This window comes from Panulirus ornatus, chromosome 59 (assembly GCF_036320965.1).
Source record: "Panulirus ornatus isolate Po-2019 chromosome 59, ASM3632096v1, whole genome shotgun sequence".
NCBI classification, from domain to species: Eukaryota; Metazoa; Arthropoda; class Malacostraca; order Decapoda; family Palinuridae; genus Panulirus; species Panulirus ornatus.
The window spans coordinates 27,149,789-27,164,342 of record NC_092282.1 but is presented as its reverse complement, the minus strand read 5'-3'; the positions used below and the strand labels follow the sequence as shown (position 1 = coordinate 27,164,342).

Genomic DNA, 14,554 nt, shown 5'->3' with positions numbered 1-14,554 from the left:
CTAGTGTTCCCCCAGCCCAGCCTAGTGTTCCGCCAGCCTAGTGTTCCCCCAGCCTAGTGTTCCCCCAGCCTAGTGTTCCGCCAGCCTAGTGTTCCGCCAGCCTAGTGTTCCCCCAGCCTAGTGTTCCGCCAGCCCAGTGTTCCCCCAGCCTAGCCTAGTGTTCCGCCAGCCTAGCCTAGTGTTCCCCAGTCAAGCATTCCAGCCTAGTGTTCCCCAGTCTAGTATTGCAGCCTAGTGTTCCGACAGCCTTGTGTTGCAAGCTAGTGTTTCCCCAGTTTAGTGTTGCAGCCTATTGTTCTCCCAGCTTAGTGTTGCAGCCTAGTGTTCCCCAGCCTAGTGTTCCGCCAGCCTAGTTTTCTCTCAGCCTAGTGTTCCGCCAGCCTAGTGTTCCGCCAGCCTAGTGTTCCGCCATCCTAGTGTTCCCCATTCTAGTGTTCTCTCATCCTAGTGTTCCGCCAGCCTAGTGTTCCCCCATCCTAGTGTTCCGCCAGCCTAGTGTTCCCCCATCCTAGTGTTCCCCCATTCTAGTGTTCTCTCATCCTAGTGTTCCGCCAGCCTAGTGTTCCCCCATCCTAGTGTTCCGCCAGCCTAGTGTTCCCCCATCCTAGTGTTCCCCCAGCCTAGTGTTCCCTCATCCTAGTGTTCCGTCATCCTAGTGTTCCCTCATCCTAGTGTTCCGCCAGCCTAGTTTTCCCTCAGCCTAGTGTTCCGCCATCCTAGTGTTCCGCCAGCCTAATGTCCCCCATTCTAGTGTTCCCTCATCCTAATGTTCCGCCGGCCTAGTGGTCCGCCAGTCTAGTGTTCCCCCATCCTGGTGTTCCCCAGCCTAGTGTTCCGCCATCCTAGTGTTGCAGCCTCGTGTTCCCCATCCCAGTGTTCCGCCAGCCTAGTGTTCCCCCATCCTAGTGTTCCGCCATCCTAGTGTTCCCTCATCCTAGTGTTCCGCCAGCCTAGTGTTCCCCCATCCTAGTGTTCCGCCTAGTGTTCCCCCATCCTAGTGTTCCGTCAGCCTAGTGTTCCCCCATCCTAGTGTTCCGCCAGCCTAGTGTTCCCCCATCCTAGTGTTCCGTCAGCCTAGTGTTCCCTCATCCTAGTGTTCCGCCAGCCAAGTGTTGCGCCAGCCTAGTGTTGCATCCTAGTGTTCCCCCATCCTAGTGTTTCCCCAGCCTGGTGTTCCCCCATCCAAGTGTTCCACCAGCCTAGTGTTCCGCCAGCCTAGTGTTCCCCATTCTAGTGTTCCGCCAGCCTAGTGTTCCCCCAGCCTAGTGTTCCGCCAGCCTAGTGTTGCAGCGTAGTGCTCCCACATCCTAGTGTTCCCCCAGCCTAGTGTTCCGCCAGCCTAGAGTTCCCCAATCCTAGTGTTCCGCCAGCCTAGTGTTCCCCCATCCTTGTGTTCCGCCAGCCTAGTGTTCCGCCAGCCTAGTGTTCCCCCAGCCTAGTGTTCCGCCAGCCTAGTGTTGCAGCGTAGTGCTCCCACATCCTAGTGTTCCCCCAGCCTAGTGTTCCGCCAGCCTAGAGTTCCCCAATCCTAGTGTTCCGCCAGCCTAGTGTTCCCCCATCCTTGTGTTCCGCCAGCAGTGTTCCCACATCCTAGTGTTCCCCCAGCCTAGTGTTCCCCAGCATAGTGTTCCCCCAGCCTAGTGTTCCGCCAGCAGTGTTCCCACATCCTAGTGTTCCCCCAGCCTAGTGTTCCGCCAGCCTAGTGTTCCCCCAGCCTAGTGTTCCGCCAGCAGTGTTCCCACATCCTAGTGTTCCCCCAGCCTAGTGTTCCCCAGCATAGTGTTCCCCCAGCCTAGTGTTCCGCCAGCAGTGTTCCCACATCCTAGTGTTCCCCCAGCCTAGTGTTCCCCCAGCCTAGTGTTCCCCAGCATAGTGTTCCCCCATCCTTGTGTTCCGCCAGCAGTGTTCCCACATCCTAGTGTTCCCCCAGCCTAGTGTTCCGCCAGCAGTGTTCCCACATCCTAGTGTTCCGCCAGCATAGTGTTCCCCCATCCTTGTGTTCCGCCAGCAGTGTTCCCCCATCCTAGTGTTCCGCCAGCATAGTGTTCCCCAGCATAGTGTACCCCCAGCCTAGTGTTCCGCCAGCAGTGTTCCCACATCCTAGTGTTCCCCCAGCCTAGTGTTCCGCCAGCAGTGTTCCCACATCCTAGTGTTCCGCCAGCATAGTGTTCCCCCATCCTTGTGTTCCGCCAGCAGTGTTCCCCCATCCTAGTGTTCCGCCAGCATAGTGTTCCCCCATCCTTGTGTTCCGCCAGCAGTGTTTCCACATCCTAGTGTTCCCCCATCCTAGTGTTCCGCCAGCCTAGTGTTGCACTGTTCGTATATCTATGTTATATATTCAAGAGAGAGCGTGTTGCCATATATAATCGTATATTAGTAGTATAGTGGTTGTAAATGGTTGTATTGGATTATAATTATCGCTTAGGACAAATATTTGATTGATAAAGTCATTTAATTTCCCATCATTTATCTCTTTATTCTTCTGTCTTGATGACAAAACTAATTTGGTGGTGAAGAACATGTTTGAAAAATGAACAGTTTATCAAATGGTGTTTATGTATTAGATTTACATAGATATTGATAATCAAACATGATTGAATGTGATAATTGAACGCTGGTTGAGCAAGGTTGGGTCACACACAGTTCTGATGTTATGCAACTATCATGTTGGTCGACGTCTGGTGGTTCTGGCCACTACCAGCTGGTCGACGTCTGGTGGTTCTGGCCACTACCAGCTGGTCGACTTCTGGTGGTTCTGGCCACTACCAGCTGGTCGAGGTCTGGTGGTTCTGGCCACTACCAGCTGGTCGACGTCTGGTGGTTCTGGCCACTACCAGCTGGTCGACGTCTGGTGGTTCTGGCCACTACCAGCTGGTCGACTTCTGGTGGTTCTGGCCACTACCAGCTGGTCGACGTCTGGTGGTTCTGGCCACTACCAGCTGGTCGAGGTCTGATAGTTCTGGCCACTACCAGCTGGTCGAGGTCTGGTAGTTTTGGCCACTACCAGCTGGTCGAGGTCTGGTAGTTCTGGCCACTACCAGCTGGTCGAGGTCTGGTAGTTCTGGCCACTACCAGCTGGTAGAGGTCTGGTAGTTCTGGCCACTACCAGCTGGTCGACGTCTGGTGGTTCTGGCCACTACCAGCTGGTCGAGGTCTGGTAGTTCTGGCCACTACCAGCTGGTAGAGGTCTGGTAGTTCTGGCCACTACCAGCTGGTCGAGGTCTGGTAGTTTTGGCCACTACCAGCTGGTCGAGGTCTGGTAGTTCTGGCCACTACCAGCTGGTCGAGGTCTGGTGGTTCTGGCCACTACCAGCTGGTCGAGGTCTGGTAGTTCTGGCCACTACCAGCTGGTCTGGGTACCTCATGTTGTGCTGAACACATAGCATAGATCATCTTGGCTGGGAGGGAGGGGGTCTTGCTGCCCATCTTCTCTCTCTCTCTCTCTCTCTCTCTCTCTCTCTCTCTCTCTCTCTCTCTCCCTAGTGATGACGTCATCATGGTAGTTCGGGCCAGGTAAAGACACTCCGTTTCCTCCCACAGCCACTCGCTCCTCCGTCATCATGACTGCTGGTTTGCTCTTGGTAAAGTCAAGCACACATCCCACAACCAGGACTGCCTCACACTTGACCACTTAACGTAAATTCTCTTCATTCTTCATCAAAGAAAATGAAAATCTCTAGTGACTTTCCTCCCGTTTTCTGACCATTTCAATAGATAGCCAACTTCACTACTGATGATAAACCAGTTCATTTTCGTACCTTATTGTGCCTAGCTGACGACCATCTTGGTGATTAAGTATAGAACATGTGATGTTCACATGTAACGCAGCTTGGGCAATTGTACCACTGTCCCGCCCAGGACTCGAACCCAGGCTACGAGGAACAGTAGGCTGGTTGCTGGGGATCAGGGTGTGGGCGGGCTGCTCACCCCACAGTGAGTGGGCGGGATCGTGAAGTTGTATGTACAAATCAGTTTCAGAATCATGAGTTTCTACCATCAGTGGTCTAATGGTAGGCTAACCGCCCACTGTTCTCACATTCCTGAGTTCGAAGCCAGCGCGCACAGTGGTAAATTTGCACAGGTTGATATACATATGAATATTCCATATAACATGCTCATACATTATCGCCATTTCCCGCGTTAGTGAGGTAGCGTTAAGAACAGAGGACTGAACTTAAGAGGGAATATCCTCACTTGGCCCCCTTCTCTGTTCCTTCTTATGGAAAATTAACAGCAAGAGGGGAGGATTTCCAGCCTCCCGCTCCCTCCCCTTTTAGTCGCCTTCTACGACACGCAGGGAATACGTGGGAAGTCGTGGTGGGCAGGTGGGTTAAGAACGCTTAGCGTTGCCAGGTTGTGGTGGGTCGCTACGTGAACGTGTCGACCAGTTATGTGACCTGTTCATTTAGACCTGTCACCATCATACTGTGACCTGTCACCATCATACTGTGACCTGTCACCATCATACTGTGACCTGTCACCATCATACTGTGACCTGTCACCATCATACTGTGACCTGTCACCATCATACTGTGACCTGTCACCATCATACTGTGACCTGTCACCATCATACTGTGACCTGTCACCATCATACTGTGACCTGTCCAGGTCTGGGGGGGTGGGGTGGGGGGCAGTGTTGGGGAGAGGAAGAGAGGCTTGAGGGAGTTGATAATACAGGAGGAGAGTAATGAGAGTCAGAGATGCACCGAAAATATGACCAAAGAATAGAAAACGAGGAAGTGGTGGTTGGGGGGGCAGCCGCGGCTCAAGGTGGCTCCTGCTGCTGCTTATTGATTACCACGCCTCCTCCCCTGCCCTGGCCACGCCCCCACCCCCCCTGCCTTTCCCAGGCCACGCCCCCCCCTTTACCCTGGCCCAACCCTCCTGTCCTGGCCCCGCCCCCCCTCCTCCCTGTGGTTTTATCATCATCATCATCATCATCATCATCATCATCATCATCATCATCATCATCATCATCATCATCATCATCATCATCATCATCATCATCATCATCATCATCATCATCATCATCATCATCATCATCATCATCATCATCATCATCATCATCATCATCATCATCATCATCATCATCATCATCATCATCATCATCATCATCATCATCATCATCATCATCATCATCATCATCATCATCATCATCATCATCATCATCATCATCATCATCATCATCATCATCATCATCATCATCATCATCATCATCATCATCATCATCATCATCATCATCATCATCATCATCATCATCATCATCATCATCATCATCATCATCATCATCATCATCATCATCATCATCATCATCATCATCATCATCATCATCATCATCATCATCATCATCATCATCATCATCATCATCATCATCATCATCATCATCATCATCATCATCATCATCATCATCATCATCATCATCATCATCATCATCATCATCATCATCATCATCATCATCATCATCATCATCATCATCATCATCATCATCATCATCATCATCATCATCATCATCATCATCATCATCATCATCATCATCATCATCATCATCATCATCATCATCATCATCATCATCATCATCATCATCATCATCATCATCATCATCATCATCATCATCATCATCATCATCATCATCATCATCATCATCATCATCATCATCATCATCATCATCATCATCATCATCATCATCATCATCATCATCATCATCATCATCATCATCATCATCATCATCATCATCATCATCATCATCATCATCATCATCATCATCATCATCATCATCATCATCATCATCATCATCATCATCATCATCATCATCATCATCATCATCATCATCATCATCATCATCATCATCATCATCATCATCATCATCATCATCATCATCATCATCATCATCATCATCATCATCATCATCATCATCATCATCATCATCATCATCATCATCATCATCATCATCATCATCATCATCATCATCATCATCATCATCATCATCATCATCATCATCATCATCATCATCATCATCATCATCATCATCATCATCATCATCATCATCATCATCATCATCATCATCATCATCATCATCATCATCATCATCATCATCATCATCATCATCATCATCATCATCATCATCATCATCATCATCATCATCATCATCATCATCATCATCATCATCATCATCATCATCATCATCATCATCATCATCATCATCATCATCATCATCATCATCATCATCATCATCATCATCATCATCATCATCATCATCATCATCATCATCATCATCATCATCATCATCATCATCATCATCATCATCATCATCATCATCATCATCATCATCATCATCATCATCATCATCATCATCATCATCATCATCATCATCATCATCATCATCATCATCATCATCATCATCATCATCATCATCATCATCATCATCATCATCATCATCATCATCATCATCATCATCATCATCATCATCATCATCATCATCATCATCATCATCATCATCATCATCATCATCATCATCATCATCATCATCATCATCATCATCATCATCATCATCATCATCATCATCATCATCATCATCATCATCATCATCATCATCATCATCATCATCATCATCATCATCATCATCATCATCATCATCATCATCATCATCATCATCATCATCATCATCATCATCATCATCATCATCATCATCATCATCATCATCATCATCATCATCATCATCATCATCATCATCATCATCATCATCATCATCATCATCATCATCATCATCATCATCATCATCATCATCATCATCATCATCATCATCATCATCATCATCATCATCATCATCATCATCATCATCATCATCATCATCATCATCATCATCATCATCATCATCATCATCATCATCATCATCATCATCATCATCATCATCATCATCATCATCATCATCATCATCATCATCATCATCATCATCATCATCATCATCATCATCATCATCATCATCATCATCATCATCATCATCATCATCATCATCATCATCATCATCATCATCATCATCATCATCATCATCATCATCATCATCATCATCATCATCATCATCATCATCATCATCATCATCATCATCATCATCATCATCATCATCATCATCATCATCATCATCATCATCATCATCATCATCATCATCATCATCATCATCATCATCATCATCATCATCATCATCATCATCATCATCATCATCATCATCATCATCATCATCATCATCATCATCATCATCATCATCATCATCATCATCATCATCATCATCATCATCATCATCATCATCATCATCATCATCATCATCATCATCATCATCATCATCATCATCATCATCATCATCATCATCATCATCATCATCATCATCATCATCATCATCATCATCATCATCATCATCATCATCATCATCATCATCATCATCATCATCATCATCATCATCATCATCATCATCATCATCATCATCATCATCATCATCATCATCATCATCATCATCATCATCATCATCATCATCATCATCATCATCATCATCATCATCATCATCATCATCATCATCATCATCATCATCATCATCATCATCATCATCATCATCATCATCATCATCATCATCATCATCATCATCATCATCATCATCATCATCATCATCATCATCATCATCATCATCATCATCATCATCATCATCATCATCATCATCATCATCATCATCATCATCATCATCATCATCATCATCATCATCATCATCATCATCATCATCATCATCATCATCATCATCATCATCATCATCATCATCATCATCATCATCATCATCATCATCATCATCATCATCATCATCATCATCATCATCATCATCATCATCATCATCATCATCATCATCATCATCATCATCATCATCATCATCATCATCATCATCATCATCATCATCATCATCATCATCATCATCATCATCATCATCATCATCATCATCATCATCATCATCATCATCATCATCATCATCATCATCATCATCATCATCATCATCATCATCATCATCATCATCATCATCATCATCATCATCATCATCATCATCATCATCATCATCATCATCATCATCATCATCATCATCATCATCATCATCATCATCATCATCATCATCATCATCATCATCATCATCATCATCATCATCATCATCATCATCATCATCATCATCATCATCATCATCATCATCATCATCATCATCATCATCATCATCATCATCATCATCATCATCATCATCATCATCATCATCATCATCATCATCATCATCATCATCATCATCATCATCATCATCATCATCATCATCATCATCATCATCATCATCATCATCATCATCATCATCATCATCATCATCATCATCATCATCATCATCATCATCATCATCATCATCATCATCATCATCATCATCATCATCATCATCATCATCATCATCATCATCATCATCATCATCATCATCATCATCATCATCATCATCATCATCATCATCATCATCATCATCATCATCATCATCATCATCATCATCATCATCATCATCATCATCATCATCATCATCATCATCATCATCATCATCATCATCATCATCATCATCATCATCATCATCAATATCATCACCATCATCATCATTGATCATCATCATGTCATCAGCATCTGCATCATCCATTAGCAGCATCATCAGCATTCATTATTCATGCATCCAGAGCATCGCTCGAACATTATCATCATCATCGATCATCGATCATCTATCTTCCTCCATCTGAACAGCATCTACCCCCCAGCCACCCCCACCCCCTTTCCCCCACCACCCCCACCTCCTCCAGCCAGTCCTCAATCCAAGTCACCACAGTACCACCGGACGCATCGCCAGGGCCCCCGTGTGTCCCTCCGACCCACACTGCCCAACCCTCCGGCTCCGGGCCCGCCCGTTCCCACCGACCACAACTTGCCAACCCTCAGGGTGTCCCACGGACCAACGTGCACACCGTCCATCTAAGGCCATAAAACCGGCGCAGGACAACGTGAAATACGTCCTCTATGCCATAAATAAGGCGCAGGACAACGTGAAATACGTCCTCTGTGCCATAAATAAGGCGCAGGACACGTGAAAATACGTCCTCTATGCCATAAATAAGGCACAGACAACGTGAAATACGTCCTCTGTGCCATAAATAAGGCGCAGGACTCCGTGAAATACGTCCTCTGTGTCATAAATAAGGCGCAGGACTCCGTGAAATACGTCCTCTGTGCCATAAAAAAGGCGCAGGACAATGTGAAATACGTCCTCTGTGCCATAATTAAGGCGCAGGACAACGTGAAATACGTCCTCTGTGCCATAAATAAGGCGCAGGACAACGTGAAATACGTCCTCTGTGCCATAAATAAGGCGCAGGACAACGTGAAATACGTCCTCTGTGCCATAAATAAGGCACAGACAACGTGAAATACGTCCTCTGTGCCATAAATAAGGCGCAGGACAACGTGAAATACGTCTCTGTGCCATAAATAAGGCACAGGACAACGTGAAATACGTCCTCTGTGCCATAAATAAGGCGCAGGACAACGTGAAATACGTCCTCTGTGCCATAAATAAGGCGCAGGACAATGTGAAATTACGTCCTCTGTGCCATAAAAAAGGCGCAGGACAATGTGAAATACGTCCTCCTGTGCCATAAATAAGGCGCAGGACAACGTGAAATACGTCCTCTGTGTCCATAAATAAGGCGCAGGACACGTGAAAATACGTCGTCTGTGCCATAAATAAGGCACAGACAACGTGAAATACTCCTCTGTGTCATAAATAAGGCGCAGGACACCGTGAAATACGTCCTCTGTGCCATAAATAAGGCCACAGGACAACGTGAAATACGTCCTCTGTGTCATAAATAAGGCGCAGGACAACGTGAAATACGTCCTCTGTGCCATAAATAAGGCGCAGGACACCGTGAAATACGTCCTCTGTGCCATGAATAAGGCGCAGGACTCCGTGAAATACGTCCTCTGTGCCATAAATAAGGCGCAGGAATGTTATGTGACAGTGTCAGGGTTGGAGCGACAGCGTGTCTGTTGTCAAGGTAGCAGCACAGGTTGAGACATCTCGTGACGCAGGTTAGAACTGCTGTGAACATGTGCATGAACAATATGTGGTCACTAGTTCACATCATGGGTCAGGCTGGGTCTACACTAGTGGTCACTAGTTCACATCATGGGTCAGGCTGGTCTACACTAGTGGTCCACTAGTTCACATCATGGGTCAGGCTGGGTCTACACTAGTGGTCACTAGTTCACATCATGGGTCAGGCTGGGTCTACACTAGTGGTCACTAGTTCACATCATGGGTCAGGCTGGGTTCTACACTAGTGGTCACCAGTTCACATCATGGTCAGGCTGGTCTACACTAGTGGTCTGGTCCTCCATCTTCATGATATACAAACAGCTAAATGAGAGGAGGACGTACAGAAGCAACAAACATGGCTCCTGCAGTAAGGGATCTGAGATGGAATGGGGAGGAGGGTGAGGGGCTGCCCCATCACTGGCAGTTCCCCTGGGGCTGTCCCATCACTGGCAGTTCCCCTGGGGCTGTCCATCACTGGCAGTTCCCCTGGGGCTGCCCCATCACTGGCAGTTCCCCTGGGGCTGCCCCATAACTGGCGGTTCCCCTGGGGGGGCCCCATCACCAGTGGTTCTCCATCAACCAACCCCTGTAGTACTTCAGGGTTTAGGTAGATAGGTGGGCTAGGTAGGTGGGGATAGGTAGGGTAGGGGGGCCTCATACTCCCACATTTTTATACTTTGATAAATTTTATTGTCTTTATAACAATTTTTATAATTATATAAGTATGATAATGAGGAAATCAAAAATAAATGTAGTTAAGAAAAACGTTAAATTATTTCTTAAGACAAAGGACATTTGATAATGTGATTAAGATAGGGGAATCTACTTATATAGAAAGATCAAGAAGATATGCAAGTTATGAACCTAAGAAAAAAATTTAAATTTCCTACTTTAAATAGGACACAATTATGTACGTAAGATAAAGTTTCTGCGTTTAGAATGAATTTTTAGTAAAAATTTGTCTATTAACGGGACAATATCAAACGTATAGAAACATTGGATCATTTTTTGATCATAAAATAACACATTTAAGATTTATCATGTTAACCCAACATGGAAAGTGATCGCAGGTTTTTGGCGACACATTTAACATTTCTGAAATTTTTTGAAGTGGTTTGGGGGCCGAAAATACTCTGGGATGTGGGTGTGTTGGGGACGAGGCAGAGGTAGTGGCCCTGAGTGGGTGCTCAAAAACTTTCACTCTACCTTTTGGCCCCATTTGAGGGGCGCGCGCACGGCCTCCCCCCTTCAGACCCTGCGCGCGCACGGAAATCCCGGTCAGAATAGCCTTTGCTGGCACCTGCCCCCCCTTCCCTATGCTGCCCCCGACGTAGCTTATCCCCCTGTTTCACCCTCTCGCGCGCTTTCCCCAAAAAATTCTCTTGTCTTTCGAGACGTCATGGCTATTATTATCAAAGGTTGTGGGTAGAGTCCCCCCTACAACCTGTGATGGTGGCCAGGATAAATGGAAAAAAACAAAACCCCTGGAAGCCCAAAAACGGTGTTTTCCAAACCCGTGGTCCTTAATATACCTGGGGGAGTGGTGTTGGTCTATGGTTTGGGTCTAAAATTTTGCCTTGCCTCTCTTTCCCTACCCAAGCCATAACCAGAGACATTTCCATTTACTGCCCCTACCGTGCAAATTCAAGTTAATGCTCCGACCCCCCCGGGGGGTTTTTCTTCAAATAAATTTAAAACGGAAAAAAAATCGATAGCTTACGTTTCCTTGGGACCCCCGCGTTTTTTTTGCGTGTGACGTCATCGTGGGCTTTTTTCCCCCTTTTAATTGCAAATTTTTATTTTCGATTCTTGTGTTGATTTTTGGCCAGATTTTTAACAAGGGAAAAATACCGTATTTTTTGCCCTGGTTATCGGCTTTTTTCAAAACCCACGATTAGCTGAAAAGGAAAACGCTAAAAATTTTGGCCCGTGCTTTTAAAAACCGGTGGCAAAAATACCCGCTCAGAGCTCGAGCGAAAAATATGAACCGTTTTTCCCAAGCATTGATAAAGGGGGCCCCGGGGGACAACCCCTTATTTAAAACCGGTTTGTATTTTTTGGTTTAATTTTTTTTCCAAAGTGGGCGAAACTAATACGTGAAACAGATCTGAGGTAATGCCAAAATTTTTCATTGTTTGCTACACCTGAATTTTCTAGTTATTCGTGGCAGGAAGGGAGATCACTGTCACCATCATACTGTGCCCTGTCACCATCATACTGTGACCTGTCACCATCATACTGTGACCTGTCACCATCATACTGTGACCTGTCACCATCATACTGTGACCTGTCACCATCATACAGTGACCTGTCACCATCATACTGTGACCTGTCACCATCATACAGTGACCTGTCACCATCATACAGTGACCTGTCACCATCATACTGTGACCTGTCACCATCATACAGTGACCTGTCACCATCATACAGTGACCTGTCACCATCATACAGTGACCTGTCACCATCATACTGTGACCTGTCACCATCATACAGTGACCTGTCCAGGTCTGGGGGGGTGGGGTGGGGGGCAGTGTTGGGGAGAGGAAGAGAGGCTTGAGGGAGTTGATAATACAGGAGGAGAGTAATGAGAGTCAGAGATGCACCGAAAATATGACCAAAGAATAGAAAACGAGGAAGTGGTGGTGGGGGGGGCAGCCGCGGCTCAAGGTGGCTCCTGCTGCTGCTTATTGATTACCACGCCTCCTCCCCTGCCCTGGCCACGCCCCCACCCTCCCTGCCTTGCCCAGGCCACGCCCCCTCCCCTTTACCCTGGCCACACCCCTCCCCTGTCCTGGCCACGCCCCCGCTCCTCCCCTGTGGTTTCAGTGCATTACACTTGACAGTTAAAGAATGAATGTGACCGGATGTGGCCTTGCTTCCTCCGTTCCTGGCGCTCCCTTGGAAATGCGGGTAACTACAATCAAGTCTGAAAAGATATATATATATATATATATATATATATATATATATATATATATATATATATATATATATATATATATATTGTATTTTAACTTTCTAAAAGGGGAAACAGAAGAAGGAGTCACGCGGGGAGTGCTCATCCTCCTCGTAGACTCAGGTTGGGGTGTCTAAATGTGTGTGGATGTAACCAAGATGAGAAGAAAGGAGAGATAGGTAGAGTGTTTGAGGAGAGGAACTTGGATGTTTTGGCTCTGAGTGAAACGAAGCTCGAGGGTAAAGGGGAAGAGTGGTTTGGGAATGTCTTGGGAGTAAAGTCAGGGGTTAGTGAGAGGACAAGAGCAAGGGAAGGAGTAGCACTACTCATGAAACAGGAGTAGTGGGAGTATGTGATAGAGTGTAAGAAAGTAAACTCTAGATTGATATGGGTAAAACTGAAAGTGGATGGAGAGAGATGGGTGATTATTGGTGCATATGCACCCGGGCATGAGAAGAAAGATCATGAAAGGCAAGCGTTTTGGGAGCAGCTGAGTGAGTGTGTTAGTGGTTTTGATGCACAAGACCGGGTTATAGTGATGAGTGATTTGAATGCAAAGGTGAGTAACGTGGCAGTTGAGGGAATAATTGGTGTACATGGGGTGTTCAGTGTTGTAAAAGGAAATGGTGAAGAGCTTGTAGATTTGTGTGCTGAAAAAGGACTGGTGATTGGGAATACCTGGTTAAAAAAGAGAGACATACATAAGTATATGTAGGTAGGTAGGAGAGATGGCCAGACAGCGTTATTGGATTACGTGTTAAATGATAGGCGCGTGAAAGAGAGAGTTTTGGGTGTTTAATGTGCTGAAAGGTGCAACTGGAAGAATGTCTATGGAGGAGAAGGTGAAGATTTGTAGAGGTTTTCAGAAAAGAAGAGAGAATGTTAGGGTGAAGAGAGTGGTGAGAGTAAGTGAGCTTGTGAAGGAGACTTGTGTGAGGAAGTACCAGGAGAGACTAAGTGCAGAATGGAAAAAGGTGAGAGCAAAGGACGTAAGGGGAGTGGGGGAGGAATGGGATGTATTTAGGGAAGCAGTGATGGCTGCGCAAAAGACGCTTGTGGCATGAGAAGCGTGGGAGGTTGGCATATTAGAAAGGGTTGTGAGTGGTGCGATGAAGAAGTAAGATTCTTAGTGAAAGAGAAAGAGAAAGGCATTTGGACGATTTTTGCAGGGCAATAGTGCAAATGAGTGGGAGAGGTATAAAAGAAAGAGGCAGGAGGTCAAGAGAAAGGTGCAAGAGGTGAAAAAGAGGGCAAATGAGAGTTGGGGTGAGAGAGTATCATTAAATTTTGGGGAGAATAAAAAGATGTTTTGGAAGGAGGTAAATAAAGTGCGTAAGAAAAGAGAACAAATGGGACCATCAGTGAAGGGGGTTAATAGGGAGGTAGTAACAAGTAGTGGTGATGAGGAGATGGAGTGAGTATTTTGAAGGTTTGTTGAATGTGTTAGATGATGGAGTGGCAGATATAGG

The 14,554-nt window shown here is 45.6% G+C and overlaps 1 protein-coding gene across 4 annotated transcripts in view; it reads left to right on the top strand.

The window, feature by feature from the left end:
* The window catches only part of Axud1 (AXIN1 up-regulated 1), a 164,943-nt gene that overhangs the window by 68,575 nt on the left and 81,814 nt on the right, over positions 1–14,554 (top strand). The window lies entirely within an intron of this gene.